Below are 11,234 nucleotides of genomic sequence, written 5' to 3' on the forward strand. Positions count from 1 at the left end.
GAAGGCAGTCGGTTTAAAAAAAAAATTTAACAAATCCACCTCACTGTTACTAACATTTTTCTGATCTCAAAAAAATAGCAATTACTTCTGACTAAAGTACGTTTTCACTATTATATGCATTTCTAATAGACATTAATAGCACATTCCACATATTAGATCCATTAAGGGAAACACACATCAGCAAATTTTCGTGTACTGCGTGCATCAGCTGGAGCAGACATGATAGCATACTTGATTAAAATACTAGGAAAAAGCACTTCTATCCAAGAAGTATCTAACATAGCTACCATTTAGTTTATGTAAGTATAAATTATATTAACTACCTTGGTTCCTAAGTGTTTAAATGTAACACTGCACCAAGCTTCAGTCTCATGTTCCTCTGATTCATGTCATAGATTCGATACATCAACGTAGTCAACGTATAAATGTAGAACCAGGATTCTCTTTTTATTTCTCCATGACTGATATCTGTAATCTGAACACTTCAATAGTATTTGCCAGGTTCGAGCAAAAGTACCACACCCTTTGTTTGTCTTGCACAGGAAATTTGTTTGTTTCTTTTGAATTTTTCGTTCCTTGAAAATTCCGTAGTGTGTTTAATCATACTCAACCTCCCACCTCCTGAAAGACCCCTCCCTCCACCCATCCCCCTGCTAGCCCAAATATCTAAATTTTATCCTTCTTCTTCTTCTTCTTTTTTAAAAAACCATCTAGGCTAATTTTTGCTGCCCATATATTTTTTGAATGTGTGCCCCTCCTCTTGAAGAAACTGGCTGTCCTCTCCCAGCAGTTAATCTTTGGGAGATGGCCTTGTCAACACCTCTTCAGGCAGGGGTGGGACTTTATAACCACCTCAGATCTCCGTGCTGGGATTTCACCTGTTGTGGGCTTACACATGTCTTGTCTATCCAGTCTGAGTACATGTGTGCCACTGCCCTTCTGTGTGGAAACCAGTTTCCCTGCAGTCCCCACTGCTCTGGCTCCGACAGCCTTTTTGCCCTGTCTTCTACACTGATCGATGATCCTGGGGAGGGAAGGCTGTAATGCAGATGCCCATGGTGGACTGGGCTTCTCACACCCTCTTCTCTGCGGCTGGGCCCGTTCAGGGGCTCTGTGATAATTGATATCTACTGCAAATAAACGCTTCTCTAATAAGGGTTAAGGGATGCTTTAATCTGGGTCTTTGAGCTGCCGCATGTCCCCTGGTCTCACACTAGAAATTTTAAAGACGAAACCCAACTGTAATTGAATTTTATCTCTACATTTGCCCAAACTATTTCAAAAACATACCAAATTTTACTTATAGCCAATGCCCAAAGACTAAGCATTTTATTTGCATTTGTTTCAAGACCAGAGATTTATTGAAACAATATAAAAAAAACACTTTTTTTAAACGTTAGTAAATACAGTGTCTCATTTTACAAAGCAAAATACTCAAAATTTGTGCCAGTTTTCCTGTGGTTTGTAAAATCTGGTATACAGTATGTTTGGTGACTGAAGCCAAATCGTTGGGATGGAAAATATAGTCCCAAGCTAATACATAGCTTATTATCTTGCGAGCTCACATTTATCAAATGGAAGGACATAGAATTCAGTACAAGCATGGTTTACCTTTTAGGGGAACAAATATGCCACAATGTTTTCTTAAAGCTGTTACGTTTCCATTTTTTTCCTCTCTAGTAAGATAATCCTGATCTAACACAGCTGAACAGGAACACCTTGAGAATAGCAAGAGACTGGACTACAGACTTGGCTCAGAGATTAAGAGACCTCTTCCAGAGGTCCCAATTCCTAGCAAACACGAGGTGCCTCATAACCATTGGTAATAAAATTTGGAGCCCTCTTCTGGCCTTCAGACATACATGCAGGCATAACACTGTATACATAATAAATAAATAAATCTTAACTTAAAAGAGAGAGAAAAATGAAAATATAAAAAGAAAAAAGAAAATACCAAGAGACCAAATTACAAGAGAAGTGATTGATAATCCCTTTTCCCCCAGTGAAGAGTCCTTCATCCATTCAAACTGTCCCATCCCTTGTATTGATCAGACTTCAGTATCACAAACATTTTAAAAAGCAACATTTGAAGCATGCCTTAGAATATAAGCCTCCACCCATTGTTAGGCTGGGCACTGTTTGTAACAAACACTTAGGGCATTCTGATGGACAGCACTTTGAATGTTCCTTGAGCCTCTTTCTTTCCTAAGTTACTTCTGTTCAGTTTCCATCTTGGTTCTCCAAAGCTGCCTTCCCTACGGAAAATGACGACGATATTTTAATTCTGTGAATGTTTAAGTGAACTTGCACAATTCATCTTATGAATCTTTGCTTTTTCCTCTTTCCTCTTCCCCCTCCCTCCCTCCCTCCCTCCCTCCATTCCTTCTTTTCCTTCCTTCATTTCTTCCTTTCTTCTCTCCATATCAAAGGCTGTCCTCAGACTCTTATGCAGCTAATGCTGGTCTTGAACTTCTGATCTTCCCACTCCTGCCTCCCGAGTGCTAGGACATAGGCATGTACCATCGCTGTGCTATGACTTGAATTCAGGATGTTATGCATGCTGCATAAGCACTGTCACCTGAGCCACATTCCCAGCTCCCTCAGAAGACCACTTCTAAATTACCACTCTTTAACAATCTAACAATTAAACCCAAACCCAAATCATATCCTAATTATCACACTGGTCTGATAGATCTTTATAGTCTAAATTTTGGCCATTAATCTCTCCACTTAACAAAATACTGATTTCAAAAGACAATAAGAGAACAAGAAGACATTTCAAGAGGGAGGCATAAAAAGAGACTGCAGGGAGGAAAAGAAAGAAAATTTATGTAAATAGACATTATTTTCTAAAGTAAAAGATGGTGGGGGTGGAGAAGGGGAGTCTAAAATATGAAATGGTAACTTTTGTAGTAGCAGTAATGGCTAGTCACCATATCCAAAAAGTCTGATGGAATGCCCCTCCAGCTTCCAGGGATCTCCAGCCCCATCCCCAGTCCTGCAACAGCCTGTGCATAGCAAGGCTCGCTCACATATGCATTCAACATGTAACTTGCCAATGATTAATAAGAGGAACTCATGGCTGGTAGATGCATTGATAACTCTTCATATAAGTAAATAAAAATTTAATGCATACAGAAGCATGGGATGTCTATGAATAGGGCTTTTTTTAAAAACAGGATAACCAGTTTTGCTGACTAGTTTTGTGTAAACGCGACACAAGCTAAAGCCATTCAGAAAAAGAGAACCTCAACTTTGAAAATTCCCACACAGACTGGCCTGTGAATAAGCCTGTGGGATATTTCTTGATTGATGTTTGATCAATGTTTGGTAATTCTGGGTGCAGTAATACAGCAGGTTGAGAAGCCATAAGGAAGAAGACAATAAGGTACCCCTACATGTTCTCCGCTTTGGATCTTGTCTCCAGAATCCTGCCCTGTTTGAGTTCCTGTCTTGGCTTCACTCTGGATTGTGACTTAAGAATATGTAAGCTAAAATGTGTTCCTATCTAGGCTGCTTTGGGCCATGGTGTTCCATCCCAGCAACAGAAACCCAAACCAAGACACCAGTATTGGCAAAAAAAATGATGGGGAGAAGCCATTGTGTGCTGGTACTAATGTCCTTGGGTACACAGCTACAGAAAGAATTGAAATATACATGATAAGCTTTAAATCCAAATAATCTACTTCTTGAAACCATTTAAAAACAAACTATGAAGAACATAGCACACGCGTTGAAACCTGTTTGGAATACAGTTCAAACACTCTTTCACTGGCCTTCTCCTCTTCCTTCATGTGTATCATGATGGTTACACTGCAGGGCTAATGGTGCCTCACACATGGAAAATAGTCAATAACTGAGACTAAGTAATAACTACTCCCATTTTACTACACACAGCTACTGGATTATAACAATCAAAACGGAATTTTCAGGGTTGCGGACATAGGTCAGTGGCACAAGACCCTGAGTCCAATTTTCACTACCTAAAAAAAATTTTGTTTGTAATTTTCCATTTTTAACATCCTTATCTAACCCTCACCAAAAAGACACATACTTCACCACCTATAATGGATCAGCTAAAATGTAAAAAGAGATTAATTACATATGGAATGATCATATAAGGTTATACTCAAAGGGATTACTAATGTAGTTCTACTATATATTTTTGAGCATATTGCTCAAGTGCTTAAAATGTAATTAAAAAAAAAAAAACTATCTGAAACATTTCATAACTGGCCAGCTTTATGACAATTTAAATTTTTCCATATGGCCAACAGCTGACGGTATTATGCCAGCTTTAATGTTCCTCTCCTTTTTTACATATAAATATGCATTTTCCAAAATCAGATTTAAATTATTGAGAAAGGAACCGTGAATTTTTATAGAATTTGTGTTGACATGGGGCTTTGTAGTTTTAAGGTAGACCTTCGGTGTATACCTTCTCTGTCATTTTTCTTCATGGCAAACATAGCATTTTAACTCTATGAGATGCTTGAAGAGCTATGTATGATGTCCTGAGCACTATTGCACTATTGAATGTTTTATTCTGAGTTTATAATGATGGCCTAGTCCTACCTAGCCTGTGGCCATTGGGTCAGATTCTTGAGCACATATGAAGGTTTCCAATTGAGTCCTAACCCTACCACTTCTTGATTACTTTTTATAAAATATGAGAACTACGACTGTATCATGGCCATAGCAAAAAGATAAAATCATCTCAGATACACATAAGCACTTGGTTGATGGTACAAACAAGCTGTAGTCTCCTGGTTGTAGCACTGTGTGGAACCAAGGGTCTACACCGATGCACATTTGGAAAAGTTCGGTGGAGAAATGCATGCATAGGAACATACTAACCTTCACTTTGCAACATGGGAAGGGGCAGATAGAAATGTCTCATAGCTACCTAGAGACCATTATCAGACCATCCCTTCACCCAGATGCAAGCTTGACTGCAAGAGGAAGCACTATTCAAATAGAAAAAAATTATAAGTCTATATTCTCAAAGCATTTCAAGGCCTATGACATCCAACCATGATACAAGAACTAAAAAGCTCACAATTTCTACATGCCTGCATGAGTATCATTTTTTCATATAATGTTTTAAATAATATCTAGTATCACAGCACAAAACTAGTGCTTTTCAAAATGTACCTCTAGAAACACTGCACAGGGTCTAGTGAGATGGTTTATTGAATTAAGATGCTTGTTTTCAAGTCTGACGACCTGAGTTCAATTCCTAGGTCTCACAGTAGAAGGAAAATATGGACTCCAACAGATTGCCCTCTGACATCAACACATACACCATGGAATATGCACGCACACACACATATATGCAAGCATGAATGCACACACACACAATAAAATGTAATTAAAAACAAAACAAAACAATGACATAAGTACACCTCTGCAGTTTCCATGTGCCACGCTTGCCAGAGTAAACCACACTGGTATTGAGGGCATTACCTTCTCCACAGGACCCCAGAAGGCGTATGGAGATCTTTGAAGACTGAACGTTAAAATTTATTCTAGAACCTGATATATCTGTAATCAAAAATACTCAACTAATAGAAAATAAGAAAAATATGCATGTGATTTTAGGCTAGGCAAAACATTCTTAAAGTAGACATATTTTTAAACAAAAAAAAAAATCAAAAACTTAGAGTCACCTTACACAGGTAGGATGCCTCTTCCTCACAACTATATAAAAATAATCGAACACTTGGGTCTGTTATTCATTTTCTCTCACTTATTTACTCATCAGATCTTTGATGTGTGTATTTATAAATTTTAAGTCATTAAACATTGGTTTGTAAATATGTTCCCAGTGACGATTGGGTAGCTGTGACAGTTAGTGTTAACTGTTGACTTGATAGAATATAGAATCTGTTGGGATGTAGTTATCTGCCAATACCCAGGGCAAACCATCTTGATTTCGGAAGTCCCATTTAGTTGTGGGCAGGCCCAGATCCACGGCTCTCCTCACTGAGGATGAGGTGTGGTCAGCTACTTCAAATTCCTGATGCCTTGATTTCCCCACCAGAATGGATGGTCCACTCAAATTGTGAGAGGAAATAAAAAGAAACTAAGACAGTACCATTTCACAGGATTTACTGAGCTAGAGAATATAATAACAGTAAAGCAATTCAAAAGGTTGCCAGAGAAACCGTTCCTGTTTCTAGACTATGCAGTCCCTGAGGATTCCCTGCATGTGCTCCTGAACTCCCATGAGCCATGCAGCAATCCGCTCACTGAGGCTGCTTCTTACATGGCTGGCTTGGATGTCTTTGCGATCCTTCTGTTTGGGGTTAACTCTTTTGGTAAGTTTTATTCATTTTCTGCTTTTGCCAAACCTGAGAAAAGTTCATCCATATTTTTCCTTCTTCTCTTTCCAGGGCCTGGCTTAACCAATGGGTAGGTGTTAGAATTCCAAGGCCCCCATGGCTCTGCATATTATTTTAAATCTAAGATAAATGAATGATCCTTTATTAATTAATTTATTTATTCACTTACCTCCCAATCGCTGCCCCTACCCCTACCGAAATTCAAAATCTCTTCCCTCAGCACCCCTCCCTTCTCCCCAGCAAAGGGGAAGTTCCCGTCAGGTACCACACAACCCTGGGACATCCACTTGCAGTAGGACTAAGCTCATCCTCTCCCACTGAGACCCAACCAGGCAGTCCAGTTAGGGCAAGGGCAATTTCCAGTAGAGGGAAGAAGACATTGACACCCCTAAAAAACCTTCAACCCAAAATTTGCTCTGCCCACAAGATGCACAGGAATCAAAATGGAGCAGAGGTTGAGAAAACAGCCAACCAACGAATGGTCCAACTTGAGACACATCACATCAGTCAATCTCTGACACCATTAATGATACGCTGCTATGCTTGCAGACAGGAACCTAGCATAAGTATCTCCTGAGGAGCTTCATTCAGCAGTGGATGGAAAGAGATGTAGAAAGCCACAGGCAAACATCAGGCCACAGTGCTTGAGAGTCGTGGAGAAGAGTCAGAGGCAGAATTGGACCAGTTGAAGAGGTTAAGGACACCATAAGAAGACTTACAGGGTCAACTCACCTGGGCCACGGGGATCACAGAGACTGAACCACCAACCAAAGAGCACACAGAAGGCCCCTATATGTATGTAGCAGCTTTGTCTTCATGTGAGTCCCCTACCAATTGGAGCGGAGGCTGTCTCTGACTCGGTTCTACTTTCATGTTCACAAAATCATTGGATTTTTCATTCCAGCATTTAATTTTGGTGGCTTCAATTCTCAGTTCCAGCACTGACCTTTGGTTTTTTAGATCTTTCTCTCCCTCACCCCTTTTAAGTATGTGAGATGATTATTATTGATCCTTCAAAACCCTTGTCAGTTGATTCCCATCACTATTCCATTCTGCCACTATCTTCTGCTCATCCCCTTTCAATGGGCAAGTTGAGTTCTTCCTGGTTCTCCATAGGACAAATGATTTCTCATATTGCACTCTGAGTAAGGGTTTCATACTGTCTTATTTGACTGTGTGTCTCATTTATATCTCCAGCATGTCGGCTTGGGGGAGAGACTTCTGCTTTACCTATACTGTGTCTCAACAAGGCCCCACCCACACCACAGTGAAGACACAGAGCTGCTGACCTAGACTGAAAAGCCCTAGACTCCACTTGGCCTCTGCGACACAGCCCAGCAAAGGAAAGGAGACATTTCTTGTTTTCTCCAGGTGAGAACAGAGTCTCAGCCCCCCGCCCCCATCAGCCCATGCTGACACAGATAGAGGTAAGAGTACCATCTTTTCTGTGATGGTGAGGGAACCTTATTGAATGCTTTTTCTGTTCCTAGGAGAACATTAACCTGGGCCTTCAGCCAAGGACACAAGACTTTTCTTGAGATAGTCTGTTTGTGCGTCAGCTTCGTCGGTCACTAACATGTCGCTTATACCCAGAGATTGCTACCTCACTGGCTTCCACGCTGTCTTCTGTGTTCTCCTTGGTGTCTTTTGCATGTAATATTTAGAGTTGGGAGGCGGAAGCAGTTAGGAGGGTTGCAGTTTCTTTGTTTAATGTTTTGAGGCAAGGTCTCACCATGTGACTCTAGTTGGCTTAGAACTACAAGACTGAACTTGAAAGTAGTTTCTGTTTTTAACAGGATCTAGCAAGAAGAGTGAGGAGATGAGTGTGTAGTCTATCTTTTCTAGAACGAGAAGACAATGTATTTCACTTGTGTGTTATTTCTCTAAAAATGTTTCCATTGTCATATCCATTCACCAGGAGGCTAAAATAGACCAGTTTTTACATGTCTGCTCTAACTCCTGCATGTTTCTCTGGCAATGTTTATTTCACCATTAAAATTTTTCAATCTTTCCCACACATTTGACTGCATTTTGCTACAAGCCTCTGTTTCTTGGAAAATATAACAGCCACTATCACACAGCCCAATTTTATTGAATGGAAATACAAAGGTGGTATGTGATTATTCCACTTGGGCAAACATGAGCTGCTACCCTTCGGATGTTTCACAGACATCTTTCCAAATGCACACGATAAGAGCCTGATTATTCTGTTAATTTCAGCCTCACCTGAACAGATGTTCCTAGCTGATTTTCGTCTACTTGTGCACTGATAGTCTCATTTATTCTGATTATCATTTTGTGTTTTTATTGAGCATGAACTTCTACTTGCTCATTTCCATTCACCATTCCTGTGTGAGCACCTCCATCATCTTTTACACGGTTTGCTTTTGATGTCTGAAACAGCCAATAATACCCACAAATCTGCTGTGGCTCAGATGCTCACTGCAAAAAGTCTTTTCCCTTTCAGTCCATCTCCTGGAGATATTTGCCTGACAGACAATAAAACAAGTTTAGAGAAGTAATGTCTCATTTACTTCTTTCTCCTTAATTTGTTTTTTTTTTTAATTCTTATCTTAGACCTCTGTATGAGAGGAAAACATCATTATTTTGAGCCTATCTCAGGAATTAAATATAACCTTTGACAACATTTCAGTGATACTATGTTCATTTACTGAACACTTACTGAAAAGTAGAAAACTCAGAGATAAGAGATGGTCATGGGTAAAGATGCTCATTGCACAAGCCTTGGGACCTGAGTTCAGACCCCCCCAGGACACACACAAAAGCTGGATGCAATAGCACGCCAGTGTTTGCAATCCCAGCAGACTCGTAATAACTGGGAGGTGGAGACAAGAAAATCTCCAGGAGCCCACAGTACAGCTTGTTTGAAACTCTTGTTTCAAACAGTGTAGAGAGATGAGGATTGGCAGGTGAACACTGCCCTCTTATCCTCTGATCTTCACATGTTCAATCACATAGATACATGCATGTCACATACATGTGACACACACCAAAAGGCACACCTGTGGGAAACCTGTTTGGTACAGCACACCATGCTGGCCATTGTTATGTCTGCCTGCACATGTTACATTTCAAAGGCTTCTACAATCCAAGTGACTTCGACCCTTCTTATTTTTTGGTTAGGAAAAACACATAGTTCAGGAAACTCAGAAGACAGGTCACCCAGGGGCACACAGGAGTCCACTAACTGTATGCTGGTTTGAGTCTCTTTTGTCTTTTCCAATCCTCTAGGAGAAGACTAAGTAAATGCACACAGACACATCTGACCTGATGCACTGCTCCTCCCCTCCCCCGCCTCAGTTCAGTGTGTTTAGTGTTGCTACTGAAATGGCCAGTCCCCGGCTCTTATGTCATCATTGGAGAAATCCCTCCCCACTCCCCATTCTCTCTTTCACGATGGTCAAAACAGTTCTTTTCAATGTAGTTTATAAGTTGTCTTATATAACATCCGTGGCATTTATTACAAGCTTCAAGTCCTGCAAAAGCTACCCACGTATTTCCATTTAATTCATAGCTAAGGGCTATGGTTAGAATTTTGGGGCCATGCCCCTTAGTGTCTTGCAAAGAAGAGAATGGTTCTGGTCCCAGTCAGATGAGTGAAGGAAGAAAAAGCCTCAGTCAAGAAGAAATCTGTCAAAGAGGCAGGAATAACACCATTGAACAGAGAGGCTGAAGACTGAGGCCACAGAGTGACAGCAGGACAGAGAGGCCGTTCTGACTACTATCACTATTTCTTCGGACTCTTAGGAAGTGGTTTTTTTCTACCATGTCCTTAAAAATGCTTTACTAATTTTATTTGAAATTGTTTTATTATGTGAGCATAGTTGATCCCCCAAGTTGAATCTGACATTTTCAGATATATTATTATCTAATGGGTACACCAGGTTAATACTCAATGTTTGAAATATATGTAGAAATCACACCCGATTTCCTTCCCTATACTACACAACATACAGTTTTCACTCAGAGTAAGTATATCACCAAGTCATTTTTCTCCAGGGAGACTATACTAGAAGAATTCGTCATGGCAGAATGGAGATTAAGGAGGCATGTGCTTGCCAGTCAGTGGGATTCTGTCCGTCCATCTTTGCCTCTACTAACTTGATAGGATGTTCAAAACCAGACCAACTAATCTCTACTTTCTTTGGCTCTACCCAATGTAATACAACCACATTGTTTGGCTAAACATGAAGCATTTCCTTCTATATAACTTCCATTCTAATACACTGGCGTTTGAATACCGTGATAGGCAACCCAACTGCAGAGCCCAGGATTTGAACCCAGTGACATCTTTAATTGAATTATCCTTTTCACTGAATTGTGTTTGCCTGTGTTTCAGCCCCATTCCTAATGGAAACATTTACTCCTGGCAGGCGAATGAAGATTTCTGAGCTTCAGGAAGCTGACAACTCACAAGGCTCTGGAGACTCCCAAAACCTACAAGGTTTTTCCCAAAGGATTTTAAGGCAGAAAACAATTGCTGAGGAGATTCTTGGGTGCAGCTGCCAGAAAGTTGGGTGGGGAGCTTCAGGAATACGGTTTCAGTTAGCCCATCCCGCCCTCTACAGTAGACTTTCCCATGATGCAGCTGCTTTTGAGTCACCTATCCTACTGTCCGCAATCCCTCACCCATAAACCAGTAAGTAACCCAAGAAACTCATTCTCTCACTGAGCTAGACTTCAAAATTATTTTGTTATTCTTTCTTTCTCCTTGGGAGTGGGGAGGAATCATACAACATTGGTTACTATATTACAAGCATTATGGGTTTACTAAAAGTATTATTTGGACAGAAATGAAGACTTTCACTTAGCCTTAACAATGACAAAAGAGTCTGGTCGAGGAACGTGTGGAACACATGCCGCTTTGCA

The 11,234-nt window shown here is 40.4% G+C and overlaps 1 long non-coding RNA gene across 1 annotated transcript; it reads left to right on the top strand.

The window, feature by feature from the left end:
• Nucleotides 1-6,931: 6,931 nt before the first annotated feature.
• LOC147005433 (uncharacterized) lies at nt 6,932-8,350 on the top strand. Its single transcript, XR_015046594.1, has 3 exons — nt 6,932-7,162; nt 7,542-7,715; nt 7,835-8,350. It is a non-coding gene; the product is annotated as an uncharacterized LOC147005433 (long non-coding RNA).
• Nucleotides 8,351-11,234: the final 2,884 nt, after the last annotated feature.

The sequence above is a fragment of the Mus caroli genome, unplaced genomic scaffold (genome assembly GCF_978045245.1).
Source record: "Mus caroli unplaced genomic scaffold, Mus_caroli_1 scaffold_3, whole genome shotgun sequence".
Classification (NCBI taxonomy): Eukaryota; Metazoa; Chordata; class Mammalia; order Rodentia; family Muridae; genus Mus; species Mus caroli.